Here is a 16,488-nt window from a genome sequence, read left to right on the forward strand (position 1 = left end):
AACGGCTCCACATGTCAAGATGGCCACCAACATCAATCAAGGGCTGGGACAGACTAAGGATTATACCACCATTGATTCAACCAACAGCTACTAGACAGTACCCGTGAGTAGGGAAGACCAGTACGTTTACCTTCGGGATGACAATACACGTGGACCCGATCCCCCTTTGGATACATACATTTTGCCAATGTATTTATTTATTTTAATTGGTTATTTATAACACAGTTAATACCCTGAGGTTTCTAAGCTCCGACCCTGGGATCGAACCTGTGTTGCTCTGCATCATCTTGCTTCCAAGATGTGTTGCCCTGAGCTATCCTCCTGAGACAATCTTTCTGCATAAGGCCATACCCGATTTGTCCAAAAAGGTGAACCTGGACTATGTAGATGATTTTCTGATCAAGAGCTCAAATGTGGAGGAACATATAGCAGAAATGTGCTATGTTCTGACCCAGTTGCAGAAAGGCAGAACAAAACTGTCCTTTCAGAAGGCACAGTGGTTTAAGACCCGAGTGAACTTCTTAGGGCATGAGATCACCCCTCAAGGTCTTAATCCCAGGGCAAAGAAGAAGGAAGTATTATTGAAAGTAAAATACTCTACTACTCTGCGCGATGTGAGAAGTCTTCTTGTATTCACTAATTATCGTCAAAAGTTCATTGAAGACTACACAGAGGTTATTGACCTTTGGCCCTTTTATTAAAGGTTGGAGTCAAGTGGGAGTGCGGTCCACAACAATCTGAAGCAGCTAAACAACTGAAAACAAGCCTTTCCCAGGCTCCTTGTCTGGATTACCCCTTTAAGAACAAGGAGTTTTTCTTGGATACACTGTTCTCAGATACTTTCCTAACAATGGTGTTGTATCAAAGCACGACAAGGTCCACAAAGTTCTCATATGCAGGAAAAGGTCTGTCCTCTGTCAGGAAAAAATCAATAACTGTGACAAGGCACTCCTGGCAATGGTATCGGCATTGAAGAATGACAGCCTATTCATCCGTGGAGCACATCATCATCGAGACTCCTCATCAACCTTTGCAATATTTACAAAGTGACAGAATCCAAGTGGGGAACATCTTTAATTCCAGAATTACTTCCTTGATGCTGTCCATGGAAGGCATTCCTGTGGATGTCAGATATGGCCAAAATTAGAAGAGTCCCTTAGCACAAGGGTTGGTGGACTTGCCTGATTGTGCTCAAGAAAACTGTCTCGAGGATGAAAGTCTAATGACAACAACAATATGAAGGCATACCTAACTTCCCTGCACAAGGTCTATGAAGAAGACACATGCCAGGGATACACACAGTTTATGTAGATTGGTGCTCATACCATGTGGCCAACAACTGGGAAAAAGAACAAGTGGATGGCTAAGGGAATGCCTGGGTGAATGATACCCCTGAGCTGGTTACAACCTAGGACCCCACAGTAGTAAGGTGGCAGAGTTGCTAGCCATTCATCAAGTCATCCTCACTGGAGAGCACCACCAACTCAAATAATTGGTCATAATCACGGACTCTAATTATGTCAGGAAGCATTTGTAGAGCACCTGTTTAAGTCAAAGAATTGAGGCATGCTTTGTGACACCAGCAAACCATTCTAGAATGACAAATTGATCCAGTCAATTGATATTATGAGTTGACCATTTATTGGAAGGAAATAAGGTCATTCCAAAATAGAGGGGCCAGATAAGACTAGGAATGACCTGGCTGACCAGCTGGCTAAAACGGGAGGTCTGCAGGGGGATTTCAAAGAAACAGAATCCCTGCTGGGTGAAATCAAAGTCACTGATGACACCATCTAAGCACGTTTCACCTGTGAGCTCTCTACTGCCCAGTAGCATAAAGACACCCCAGATGCAGATTTCATCAATGCACAACAAGTGGACCCGATTATCGAAAAATTCTGTCAGCACATTGATGACCCTATGAGTTTCCCTCTCACAGAAACGGATTATGCCGGAAAAGTGGATCTGCAGGTGTTGATGAAGTTTTCCTCAATGTTCCTGATCCAAGACCTTTTTTTTGGTCCAGAAAGCCCTATCTGGATGTGACCTGTGGGTGGTACATAACTCATTCTGAAGCCTGATGTTGAACCACACCCATGACATGGCTACTGCTGCTCATAGTAGGTTTCATATGACATTAAACATCATGCACAAGGTTGCTTACTGGCCACACATGGGCCAGGGCCTTGATATTCTTCTAAAGGGGGTCTTGTGTGTGCTCAATTCCAACCCAGTTCACTCACACACAGAGCTCCGCTACAAAAAAGGGGAATTACACTGCATTGGTCAGATTTTCAAGTCAATTTCATTGGGCCAGTGATATGCTCCCCTAGAGGAAACAAGTACATGTTGACTGTAATATGTTTGTTCACAAAGTGGGTAGACTGTCTTCCATCCCCGAATTGTAAGGCGGAAACAGGTGCCGCATTATTGATCAATAACATCTTCTCTCATTTCAGCCTCCCGCAAAGGATTGAGTCGGATTGAGGATATCATTTTACAAGTGAGGCTATGGTGAAGATGTGGGTATTCCTTGGGGTAAAAAGAAGACTCCACACTGCCTTCTGACCAATTTAGAGCGGGGGTGGTGAGTAGAGAGATACAACAAGAAAAATATCATCCGCTTAAAGATGTTTGTGGCAAACTTTGGACCCAGTTGGGACATCTGATTACCACTGGTCCTGATGGCCATTAGGTCTACACCATCTTCTGCTGCAAACATGTCTCCATTTGAGTTTATGATCAGATGAAAAATGGTTTTACCTCAGCATCAACTCTACAGAACTCAGGAGCAGACACCGAGCAATGTGTCCAACACTCATGGGTAAAATCAAAATTTGAGGAAGCACATCCAGCACGCTTTTGCTTATGCTCAACACAATATAGAAAAGAGGGCTGAAGGGATGAAACCATATTGTGATCTAAAGACCACAAAGAAGAAGTACGAGGTAGGTGACAAGGTTTACCTGTACAATTTTCAGTCGAATCAGACCAAGGAGCAGAAATTCCTTATGTCTTGGTGTGGTACCTTTCAAATTGTAGATAAAATATTACCTGTTGCTTACAAGATCTGCATGAAAAGAGCAGAACAGATGGACAAAAAATGGGTCCACATCAATAAGTTGAAAAGTTGTCATCCCAGACAAGCTTAACGACTGAACACCTGTGAAGACCTCAGATTTGCAATGGGACCCCTGCTCCCGCTTTCCCACTTTCACCCTGGCCGGCCTCCTTTGGCCTAGCACCCGCACCCACGAGGCAATAAACCTTGAGGTCATTTTTGACTCCACTATCTCCTTCTCCTCTAACATTTCTGACATCTCCAAAAAGTCTATTTATCAGCTACACCTCCTCAGAGGTACTCTATCTTCTCTCACTTTCCCCCAGTGGCTCACTGTCTCCAGAGCCCTGGCTCTCTCTAGATTGGACTATTGCAACAGGCTCTTCCTCAACCTCCCTTCCTCTGCCCTGCGCCCTCTGCAACTCATCCAGAACAGAACCGCAAAACATATCCTTGGCCTTAAGCCCAGGGACTGCATCTCTCTGGAGCTGATATCCCATCACTGGCTCCCCGTGGCTGCAAGGATCAAGTTCAAGACTCTCTGCATTGTTCACAAGACTTTCTGGGACCTGGGACTTACCTGTCTGCAACACTGCCTACCTAAATACTGTCGCTCACAAGCCCTCCGCTCATCTACCTCCAACCTTTTGCAAGTGAGGTGGTTTTCCAAGCAGTGATTTGGAGGGAAATCCTTATCCTCAGCAGGTGCCTTCCTCTGGAATAGCCTCCCTGCCACTCTCGGCATTGAGCCTGATCTTCTTAAATTCCAGAAACTCCTCAAGTCCTCCCTCTTCTCCTCTTCCTTCGCTCTCCCTCTAGCCTGCAAACCTAGTTCATCCGCTCTATCCCTCTCTCCCTCCTCTTCTTACAGCTTGGTACCTGGCCACCTGGTGCACCTCAGAGTCTCACAGGTCCCTGGCACCCCTGCCAGTCCTCTTTTTGCACTTGCCTCAGGGCCCTACACCACACCCACACTCGCTGCACTAGAGAAATAACCCAGGAGAGGGTCTTTCTCTGCACTTACCCCAATCTCCACCGGCTAGGTGCACTTGGACCTCCCCCTCCCTGTGACTGTCTGGGCACTTGCACGATCCGTACACACCATGCCTGAAGATCGTCTGTCTGTTCTCCATTGTCTTCAACCCTTAGTTGCACTGATAAAACTGCACAATCGCCGCCAGGCCTATTTGCTGTATCTCAATCGGTTAAATATATTTTATGCACATACTCTTCCTGTGCAGACTATTATCATCTCAGAATGTCAAGGGCCCGGTGCAACTGTTGTTTTTTTCCACATGTTCCACCCCTCCTTGTGTGCTTTGAAACACTTGCCCGTGTATAGGCACTATATAAATAAACAATACCATATCATTGAGGAGCCCAATGAAAGTCAAACTGTGTAACCCTCTGAGGAATTAGGGGTGAGGAGGAAAACCCTGGATGGAGACCAAAAGATATTTAAAAGGCAGTAATTTAATTAATACCCTTGAAAAAGAAAATGTTGGAGTTTAAAAACTGTCATTGAAACTGCTATCCATATATGTTTTGTCCTTCTCTGAAATGTTGTTCTATGTGTTTCTCGAATTTTGTATCTTGAATGCTATGCCCTATTTTCCAGGGAAATATGTTGTGTAAAAAGTACTGAACCTCTCTTTTCTTCCTATTTCTAGGTAACTAATTTCCTTCACTTCCAGCCTGGAGGCAGGAGGGGAGTCAGGGCAGGACCTCAGGCACCCTGGGAAGAAGAAGGAAAGGGTTCCATTGCACAACCTCCAACCACAAAGATAGAAATAGAGGCCGCAGCGCCCACTCCCTAGGGGAAAGAAAATTAGGCGGATTAGCTACAACAAAGGAAAAGGACTTTTGAGAAAAACCCCACTCTTCCCTACTCTTTCCCATGACTAACCAGGGAAAAGAACCAGGGGGATGTGTGGAGTTTAATGGTAGCCCCAGCACACAATAAGAAAGGCCAAGTTAGGCCTCCTATGCGAAATGCATGCACCTGAAAGAAGGGCACACTGGCAGAGTGAACATCTAACCTTAAAACTACAATCCTTTTAAAGATGCCCAGCAAATCCAGAGATATGTACTTCTGCAGATGACATAAGAAAGATTTGAAAATCAAAAGAACAGTGTTGGCTGAGAGATAAACTCAGCAATTTCATTGAAACTGTCAAACATCTAACTTTAAAACTACAATCCTTTTAAAGAGACCGAGCAAATCCAGAGATTTAAACTTCTGCAGATGACATAAGAAAGATTTGAAAATCAAAAGAACAGTGTTGGCTGAGAGATAAATGCAGAAATTTAATTGAAAATGTCAAACATCGAAATGCTGTGCAATCTAAGTTTAAATAAGTAGGCTTTGCAGGTGAAATTCAAAGCCATGTGAACATCTTTGCTTTCAGTTGCCTAAACCCCACTTTTTAGCACAAAAACCTGTCAGCAGATAAATACAAATATATTTGTCAGTTATCAAATTGAACAGCCGGCCTTCACTTAAAGTTGCCACATTAATAAAGATTGTTTTTACAAAGTAAAAGAAAGACTGTGGATTAGCCAAAATGACATTTCTAAAGTTCAGTGGGGCTTACTACAACACAGATATTATTTATTTATTCACATTTGTTGAGCGTGCAGCAGCCCAGGGGCATCGTGCCACTAGTTACAGACATTTTATTTCTTAGTTACAGAGATTGTTCATGGTTAACAGTTCAAGTAGTTCTTATCACTGGTTACAGAGAATTTATATAGTTACATATAATACTTCTTAGTTACAGTTCGATTGAACTTTTGCATGTGCTGGATTGCATGTGCTGGAATGAGATTAACTGAAAAGGGTGTTTTTTAGTTTTTTTACGGAAGGCGAGGAGGGAGTTTTCAGCTCTGATGTCAGCAGGTAGAGAGTTCCAGGACTTGGAAGCAATGTAAGGGAAACTTTTAACCCTCCAGCTCTCGCTTTGTGTATGTGGGGGATGTCGATTTGGTTGGTATAGCGAGTCCTGACTGGTCGCAAGGATGTGGATTTGGTAATGGTGTCCGATAGATATGAGGGTGCAGTGCGGGTGAGGCATTTGTGGGTGAGAGTGAGGATTTTGAAAGTGATGCATTCGTTTACTGGGAGCCAATGTGCTTTTTCTCTGGCGTGGGTAATGTGGTCTCTTTTAGGGATACTGAGTGCTGCCCTTAGCCATTGTTCTGGGTGATTTGGTGTCGGTTTATGTTTTTTGCAGATGTACCAGCTAGGAGGGTGTTACAATAGTCGAGTTTGGCACCAATGGTTGCTCTTGCTATAGTTAGGCAGTTGGGTTTGGAAAGCTATGGCTTAATTGCATTTATAAGTTTAGTGGTGTGTGCTGAGGCGGAAGAGATGGCGCTGACCTGCTTTGTCATGGATAGTGTAGAGTGTATGTGTACTCCTAGGGTTTTAACAGAGGTAGACAAAGGGATGACGGTATTATCAATGATGAAATTAGAGTATGGTTTGTCTAATTTAGCTAGGGTGGTTTTTAGACCTAGTATGATAATTTCAGTTTTATCTCCATTGAGGCAACGACCGGTGGTGCCATCCAGGCCTGGATGGTGGAGTAGATTTTGTGGATTGCTTCAGCATCTTTGAGGTATACTCCAGAGAGTGGTAGGAGTACCTAGGTATCGTCCGCGTAGTTGGTGTATGTGATAGCCAAGGCGTCAAGCTTATCTAAGAGGGGCTTGGTAAACAGATTGTAAAAGCATCAGTGCAGTGCATGAGCCTTGTGGGACTCCACAGTGAATAGTGGTGGGGGCTGTGTTGGCAATGTAGGAGAAGACTTTCATGGCTCTACCCTCCAAGAAGGATGTGACCCAGAGTGCTGCTTCTTTAGTGAAGATGGCTGATTGGGTGAGGTTTGAAGTGAGAGTCTTGTGGTTCATAGGATCAAACGCAGCCGAGAGATCTAGGAGTAGTAGGAGGGCTGGTTTTCCTGTGTCCATGATTTGTGTGATCTGATTTTTTAGATCTACTAAGGCAGTTTCAGTACTGTGTCCTCTGCGAAAGCCAAATTGTCTCATTCCGAGGATGGAGTTATCTTCAAGGAATTGTTGGATTTGGCAATGGGCAGCTTTGTCCAGAATCTTGAGGAGGAAATGTACAGTGGTTTTTGGTCAGTAGTTATTAGGTTGGGTGGGGTCAAGTGTGGGTTTTTTGAGGAGTGGGTGAACCCAAGCCTCTTTGAGGCTCGCAGGGATGATGTCAGTTCCGAAAGAGGCATTGATGAAGGCTGTTAGTAGAGGGGCAAGGCTGTGGGCGCAATCCTTGATGAGCTTCGGAGGGCATGTATCTCCTTTGAACTTTGAAGGTTTTAGATTTTTGAGGATTTTGATGACTTCAGGCTCGGAGATGTCCCTGAAGGAGAAGAGCGGTTTGTTGGGAGAAGGAGTGGATTGGGGCTGATTGATACCCGATAGAGTGGGTAGAGCATTGTGGTGGTCCTTAATTTCTTTTTGCAGAAGATTTATTTTATTCAGCATGGCATCCTGGATACTAGCACACCATGCTTCCTCTTCGATGCTCTTGTCTGGTGTGATGGGGGGGAGCGGAGTTCCTTAGATATCGCAAAGATTTCTTTGGATTGTGAGTTTGCATTAGTGATACAGGTGTTGAAGGCGTTGGCTTTCGCTTCAGTGATGGCCTCTTTGTATTGTTTGTAGATGAGGTTGAATCAGTTCTTGGTGTTGTCGCAGGGGTTGATTTGCTGTTTTTTTAAAGCCTCTCTTTTACAAGAGTGCATGGATTATAGTTCCTCTGTGAACCAGGAGTTTGAGTGGAGAGTCTTTTTTCCTTTTTTCTTTTCCAGTGGCGCAATGGCGTTGATGGCATTGGATAGAGTGTCTTTGTAGATGTTAGGTAAGGTGTTGGGATCATCTGAGAAAGGGTGGGCAAGTGCTGGGATGTTTAGATATGGGTGTAGATTGTCTGAGGAGAGTTCTTTAGAGCTTCTAGCTGGTGTGGGAGGTACAGGTGCAGGATTTTTAGAACTAGGTGTGGTGGGTAAGATGAATTCAATTAGTTTGTGGTTGGTCCACATTAGGGCAGTGTTAGAGGTGATGAGACAGTTATGGTCAGCGACCCAGTCTAGGGTGCAGCCTTTATTATGTGTGGGGGTGGAGATTTTATGTGTGAACCCTAGGTTATTCAGTTCTTTGGCAAGTGTGGCAGAAGCCTTGTCTTTGGGGTCGTTGAGTCCTAGGTTCAAGTCTCCGAGGAGGAGGGTCCTTGTGGATCCTTTGATGTTATTGCTGAGTAAGTGAGTGAGGTATCCCTGAATGTCTGATGGGAGTCCCGGGAGGCGGTATAGTGTGTGTATATTGATGGTGCAATTGGGTACAGTGAGAGCTTGACAGAGAGCATATCAGAGTTGCTCTGCCGTGGGTGGCTAATGGATCTGAGTGAGAGAGTTTCTCTAAATATGAGGGCTACTCCTCCTCCTAGGCTTGCTGGTCTGTCTGATATTCAAAACAAACGTCCCCCACTCCTGGCTTTGCTCAGGCCTTCCCAGTAGATAAACAATTGCTTTGAACTCTTGAATCCCAAGCAGAAGGATGTGGCCAGAGCATTACTGGAATTTATTGGTGGCCTGTATAATCAGAGGATGCAATCCAGTGAAGCAGAACTTTGAAAAATACCCTGAATTGAAGACATTTTGTGGATTAAAATCCTGACTTCACTGGGGAATAACATGCCATAAAGAAAGATATAATCACTGCTGTCTCCCTTAGCACAGCATGTGGGCTCCAGCAGAGAGATGGATCATTTTAGGCATAAACCAACAGCCTAATCCACAGGCCTAGACCACATTGTTTCAGGGAATGAGACCAAGAACCAAACATAAAAACTGTTGTTTATATGCATACATAAATGGTGATTGAAAATGTCTTTTCATTCAATAACTTTGATATCATAATAGTAACTTGTGGCTGGTGTCATTTTAAAGGTAATTTCAAGGCTATTATGTTGCCCAAAATGTCATTCATATTCGATTTTTGGAATTTAAGTTACAGGTGAAAAGCTGTTGCTAGCTGCCCCAAAACTTGTACAAATCTGAAAGTTGGGAAACTACTGACTTGTGAAATTAGTTAGGTAAATATGATGTTTCATATTCTTGACTCTGTTAGTTTTTGAAGAAATTGTGAAAAACCATAGCATCCCCATGCGATAAGGTGCCGAAATAAAAATAACTTCTACTGATCCATTATGAGAAGAGGAATATTAATATGTAGATATCATGGCATTTATCAGTAAACCTCTATATATATTTGTGAAAGTGCGTTTGTATGTTCAGGGGTGGCTCCAGCCCCATAACAGTTGGTGGGCTGTAATTTTGGCCCACGGTCGACATGCCAGTCTGGGGTGTACTGGCAATAGTGAAATTTGAGCAACCCCTCGGATTCGCTCTGCACGGGGGCGGGGTCCAGAACTATACTATCAGTATAGGCAATTTCAGATGATTTCCAGTTTTGTGATTGTTGGCTTCAGCCCCACAACAGTTGGTGCGCTGAAGTGTTTGCCTGAGGTTGGCAGGCCAGTCTGGGGTGTACCAGCAACATTTGATCAGTCCCACCCATTCACCCTGCACAGTGGTGGAGAGGGGTCTGGCACTGTGCTATGAATATAGACAATTCTGGGAGATTATAAAATTTGCTATTTTTAAAAAATAGGCAGTTAGGACACAGTATGCCATACACAAGGCTCTAGCAGACCTCCATGTGCATGTCAGATACATATCCAGGCAATATCGGGGGGGTGTCTAATTAGAAATATTTGCTATGTAGGGACTTTCTGGGCAAAAAGCTGTCATGTTAAAACATGCAAATGATAGAAGGCATGTACCTCTCCATTCAACTTCAATCATAGAACTCCCCTAGACAATCCGCAGGGAGAGGTGGGCTCTTGGGACTAGGAAGAGAGGATACTCCTCCAATGAATAGTTAGAACCAATAAACTAGGCACCTCCTTATTGTAATAATCAAAAGAGTGGCTTAGACATTAAACAGCACTTGCTCTATACAGGAGAGGAGGATAGCAGAACTAAAGAAAGGACAAAAGGAGAAAAGGGAGTTCTGGAGGACTTGCCTTTTTTTCACCTGGGGGGATCCTGAGACAGCTGCCTAAAACCATCTTGGGTGGAGAGGCCTTAACCTTGCCTGGGAAAGAGAGGAACAGGGGGAGCCAACAGCTGACCAGGCCTTGATCCTTAAGGAGAAGCCAGGTGAGGGTTCAAATCTGGTGATGATCTCTGACTGAAGCGACCAGACCTTGTGCTGTCCAAAGAGGAGCTTGGCTGTTCTCCCTGAGTGCCCCAAAATAGAGGTCCCATGTAAGTAGAGTTTATCCTTTGAAAGAAAGTGTATTTGGGAATCTGCTTGCCTTAATATTCTTCCTTTAATGGTGTGGGGGGAAATTGTGTAGACCCTTAACATATTTGATTGTATATTAATTTAATAACTCCCAAATAGATTGACACAGGGGGGAGCTTGGAGGAATTTGGAACTTCCACCCTCTTTCCTAGCGCAAATAATTGTGTACCAACGGCAGGTAATTGGGGTGTGCTGGCCACAAAAACGAAATGTGTAATTGTCACCATTCCCAAACCTTTCCTTTAAAACAAAAAGGACCTTGTCCCTGAAAGGAAATTCCCAACTGATAACACTTACCAAATCCCTGCCTTTCAATGAAAGGTGTCCTTGCCAAAAAAACCAAAATTGAATATTGTCGCCATTCCCAAACCTTGCTTTTAAATAAAAGGTTTACTTATCCTAAAACAAAATTCCCAATTGTCACCACTCCTTAAACATTGTATTAAACAAAATGGGTGAACAATATGCACTCTCTCCGGAGAGCATGTAAGTGACCCTGCTAGCAGAGAGATTTAAGTTAGTTGTTGGGTTAAAAGGAGCCTGGGTGCGATTTTCCACATGAATTTGTCAAAATCTGTGTTTTTAAAACTGCAAGCATTTTAAAGTGTGCAGGAACGTAAACAAATGACCTCATGTTCCATTTGTAAAGGGGTTTGATGTCAAAACTGTGCTTTGTGTTTACTTTAAACTTCAGCAAGTACTATTTGCCTGTTTTGTAATTGAATCTGTGTTGTCTGCCACAGAGTAGGTGGCATGTTTAAGTGACATTATTGCTCATTGAGCTTATAATTTAAATAAATATATATGTGTGCTATAGGCCGACCTGGTTCTTGGCTTACTGTTGGCACAAGGTGGCGGGGGGAGATTTACATGACTCTTTATGAGTCGGTAATAGGGCCAGCGCTAAAAAAAACATAAGCAACTCATCGTGGGGCTCGTTGATCGGGGAGGAACTCCTATGGCTAAGGGTGGTCTCTTTATATTGCTACAACACATAAGAAGTTAATAACAATTTTCTGTAAACTACTGTATAAAAAATAATTAAAAAATAAATACACAATGTAATGACAGAGCATATTCCAGGACTTTTGTGAAAACCTCTACATTTCAAATAGAAGTACTTTACAGAATGAACCAACTAATGCTTAATGTAGGCTGTTTTCCTTTTGAATTGGATTGCAATACCTTTTGAAAACTTTGTGTGCATCCATATTCTGACCACCTAAACACATAAGAAGAAACAATATATCTAAATCCTCCCATAACAGTCTTATTAGTAGTAAGATTTCCTTTCTTTTAGAAATACTGTACTTTTGTGCATTTACATCCTTCTGTTTACTTGTTTCAGATGCAAACAGTAATGAACGTCTACACTCCATAACACTCAAAATAATGTACATGGAACCACTTATGTATCATAGCACCAGTAGGGCACACTTGTATATATTAAAATATACAGTGTTTTACACAATAAAACATAAGTAGTAGATCGCAGAATGCTGTTTGTTTCTAATGTATTTAATCTTGAGAATCTTATGTATGCATTTATTTCAAAGTTATTTTACATTGTGTCCTAGTAACTATGTAACCTATAGTTTATTTAAAACACGTGTTGACCTATTCTCCCATTTCAATCATCAATTTTGCATGTTTATATTGACAAAGAATATAAAACATATATTTTTTTTAATTGTTCTAGCAACATTAAACCCTTTGCAAATCTAGCTTGGTGTTATGATATGATATGATCATTTATTTATATAGCGCCTATACACAATGTGTTTCAAAGTGCTTCAAGGCAAGGGAGGGAACAAGGGAAAATACAACCACATTCTTACACGCCATGAATAGTAAGGATGTAAAATTAACTATCATACTCGGCCTGACGACATTTCAGATAGTGCAAGAGCTAAGACATAGATAAGGAAGGGAGGGGGAGAGTGGGAAGGAAATGGAAACAGAGAGGCGACTACATTACTAGGCCTGACAACATTTCTGGTAGAGGCAGAGAAAAACAAAAGGTGAGGGAGAGGGGTGCAGAAAGGGTGGGGAGGAACAAAACAAGTGACTTTCATTTCATACTAGGCCTGACGACATTTCAGATAGTGCTGGAGGGGTGGTAGGGAGGAAAAAACAGTAATAGGAGGGTGGAGGAAACAGACGAGGCTGCTATCATATTAGGTCCAGGGACAATTCTGATAGGGTAAGTGAATAGAAGAAAGTAAGGGGAGGAGATAGGAAAAGGGAGAAGGGAAAGGAGGAGAGAAAAGAGAGTAAGCAGTCAAAAAGAGTGGAGAAGCAAGAGTGGAGAGCGAATATAATTGCAGAAGTCAGTAGTAACACATAATGTTGCAAGCCAGGATACAAGATGAAGATGGGAACAGCATGATTCAGGGCCACCATGAGTACAAGATGCAAAGGAAGTCCAGCATGAGAGTTGAGAAAGAGCGATGCACCGTGAATTAATGAAGTCCATAAAAGTCAAATCCAGCATTGGCCACAAGACAGTGATGGTAAAGGAAGGCACCAGGTGGGCGGGGCTTGCTAAGTGGTGAAAAAGAGCAGCAGGCAGGAAGGTACCAGGTGGGCGGGGCTTAGGCCAGGTGACCTAGATCCACTTGCACCTGCTCCCCATCTGCAAAGGAAAAGAAGCTGGAGGGCTCCTTAAGTAGGGAAACAGAGCGGCATGCAGGAAGGCACCAGGTGGGCGTGGCTTGCTAAGTGGTGAAAAAGAGCGGGAAGCAGGAAGGCACCAGGTGGGCAGGGCTTGCTAAGTGGTGAAAAAGAGCGGCAAGCAGGAAGGCACCAGTTGGGGGGGGGCTTGTGTGGCTGTAGAGTCATTGCAGACAAGCCAATCTACTTCTGTATGCACCCATACTGTGAAATGTCCACAGTGAATGTATGCTCCCTCATGTAAAATAATTGCACATGTTTTGAAAGTTTTCCATGTTTTGAAAGTTTTCTTACTAATAGAAACTAGACTATTTACAAAATTCAATATCAACGTGTTAATTTCCCTACCATCTATACTATACCTTTGAAACATAATTAAGAGGTACTTATAATATAAGTAGATTTTGCCGTGTAGACTACAGTCACTATATTGCAAGTCATGAAAAGCTTTTATTACGAGATCAGAAAAATTCTGACTTTCCTGATCCAGGTTAGGAACATATAAAACATATAAAACATTTTGGTATTATACTGAGTAGTATGATCATTGTTACTTTGTGGACATGCATGTTTCCACCCGCAAATAGTCATTAAACATTCTTTACAATCTTTGTGTGAATTTTGGGAAAAATATTCTCTTCCACTTGCATCATCTACTATATTTTGGATTGACATTGCTGAGTGTGTATTGTGTGGTCTTTCATCGACATATACTTTAAGAATAAAAGGTTCCACACATAGCTGCTTGTCTTCTGTTAAAACTATTTCTTGCATCAGTGGTGTAATTTTAAACAAACCTGCACAACACTGCATTTGAATAGCATTCAGCTCCTATTTGATTACAGTGAGAGTATGTTATATTTGTATATATTTGCCAACATTGGAAGAATCTCTAGTTACCACTTATTTCAATGTAGCTTTACCGGTTTTCAAACTTGTCCTTGCTAAGTGCTTAGCAGGTAGAGGTATATGGTCAAGGTGAGGAGCACACAGTATACATTATCTATTATATTCTACAATGCAAGAAATGTCAGCTGTCACTTTTGTTTCATCAAAGTTTATTAAAAATAAACGTTCAATATGTCTTACACGTGACAAGGCTACATATGACATTCCTTCTTTTAACACTGTATGACCAGTGTCAATTAGTGCTGCTTCTAAAGTCAACCCTTGTGATTTATGAATAGTAATTGCATATGCAGAGCACAATGGAAATTGTGCTCTTTTTCAAAAAGGTATCCTTAGAAAGTATGAAGTGTGCAGAGTACAGAGGAATCAAACACGCTTCCTCTACACAATCCAACTTTACTTGAACATGATCAATATTTGTACTGTGACTCTTCTCATTGCTGCGTTGACTAGATCAATTTCTACACTCAAGTTCCTCTTTAACATTACTCACGTATTGATGCACTTTTAAAACCGATTCTAGACCTGCTGTTTTAGAAATTGAACTGTCTAATTGAATTAATTGAGCATTTGCTCTTTGATCTAACTCTAAAAGCATAATATGGACATATAAAACATTGCACAATTTTATCTCCAAAATATTTTGCATCTCAGAGAGCAGCATTGTAGAGTTGTACGTGTTACACTCTCTACGTGTACGCATCAAAGCACCACAAGAAATGTTCTTTTCTTGAAGAGTCAACATGACATCAGTCGAAGTGCAACCTGCATGAAATATGTTTGAAATCATTCTTCCTTTTAAGACTGCTTTCATATTCTCCTCAAGGATACTTATACAAATCTAATTAAGCATGTCTGCATACTCTACATCTGCCAATTGCCTCATATTAATGGTAAGTTCCTGGAATTCAAAACCATTACAAAGGTTAAAATTACCAATGCTACCTATAGTTTTTTGACTATCCTTACATTGCAGCATCTTGAAAATTGGTTGACATTTCACAGGAGTGAATTGTAACAAATTTCCAAAAACAAGGACATGTTTACCACCAAACAAAATGTCATAATAAGTCTTCAATACCTCTCGCATTCGCAAGTGAATGAAAGCCAACATCAAGTTGGACGCCATGCTTACTTCATCTACAATCAACATATTTAAATTTCTTGGATATTTTCCTACTTCTTGTGCTGCACTTGAAACATGTTTTCAACACTCTAGTTTATTTTCATGCACCACTGGTTACATAAAAAAACAATGCAAAGTAACACCTCCTATTTTGAATCCTGCTAAACCTGTTGGAGCAGTTAAAATACATGACAGAGAGCAATCGGTTAAATGTTGTATCATTGCTCTCAATGCATGACTTAAAAAAGATTTCCATGTTCCTGCTTGTCCACTAACATACATCAATAGAGGTTTACATTGGATACAAGAACATTCATGATTCTCATGTTGTAAATGTGTAAAAACAATAAACTGCCTTCTGCTCTACATTGAGCTTACTTACTAGTGTATCATAATTTGCATCTGAAGCTTCATTTTGTTGCATTTCACTTTCTACTTCTTCTATGGTGAGCTCAACATCTGTTTGAATAATGTTTTGACTAAGACATTTTGACTTCCTACTGCAGAATCTCGAATATCTTCAGGAGTCTCTTTTGCCAATTCAGCTGCTAAAAGTTCTTAATGACGTAGTTAATTTTCCAGTAACTCTAAGTACTGCCCAAATTTTGGTTATCTAATTTTCTTTCAGCAAAAAATGATTGTTCAAAAGTTTGAAAACATCCAAGAAAATCACTCTGCACATCATGGGAAGAACAACTGCAAAAGGCAGAAATAAAATAATTGCTTATTCTCTGCAGTTTGGCAAGACAGTTTCATGTGGTTGATGAGACTTGATTTTTCATTTCTAACTAGACAACCAGTACATCCATGTACCTTAAACTGTCCTCTGTGATTGTTTGCTTAAATATTTCAATATTAGTAGTCTTCTGTTATTTCAGATACTCCAAATCTACAGCCCTACTTGGATAGTACTTATCAATCAGGTTAGTTTTCAAAATCTCTATAATCTATAATACTATTGGGTACTCTTTTAGCTAACTGCTGAATTTCGCACAAAGGCTTCAGTACTCAATTTCTAGTAGTAGCTGGACCAAGACTTAACCATAGTACATTAATTCTACGTCCATACAGAGGCAAACAAGTTAGCTGGTCTGCAGCTTTGTTGCTTCCACACTCTCTATGTGAGGGCATCTACAAATCAAAGCTTACAGGTTTCTGGCTAACATGTTTGTCTGCTGATAAGTCTGCCCATACTTCTTCAGTTGTATTACTATTTTCAGCTTTTGTCATGCATGGTGTAACAAAATGAGCAACAGCGTTGGTATAATGAGCAATGTACTGTACATCAGTAGTTCCATTCCAAAGCTGAGCAATGACAGGATTG

Source organism: Ambystoma mexicanum, chromosome 4p (assembly GCF_040938575.1).
Source record: "Ambystoma mexicanum isolate Mex_15411 chromosome 4p, UKY_AmexF1_1, whole genome shotgun sequence".
Taxonomy (NCBI): Eukaryota; Metazoa; Chordata; class Amphibia; order Caudata; family Ambystomatidae; genus Ambystoma; species Ambystoma mexicanum.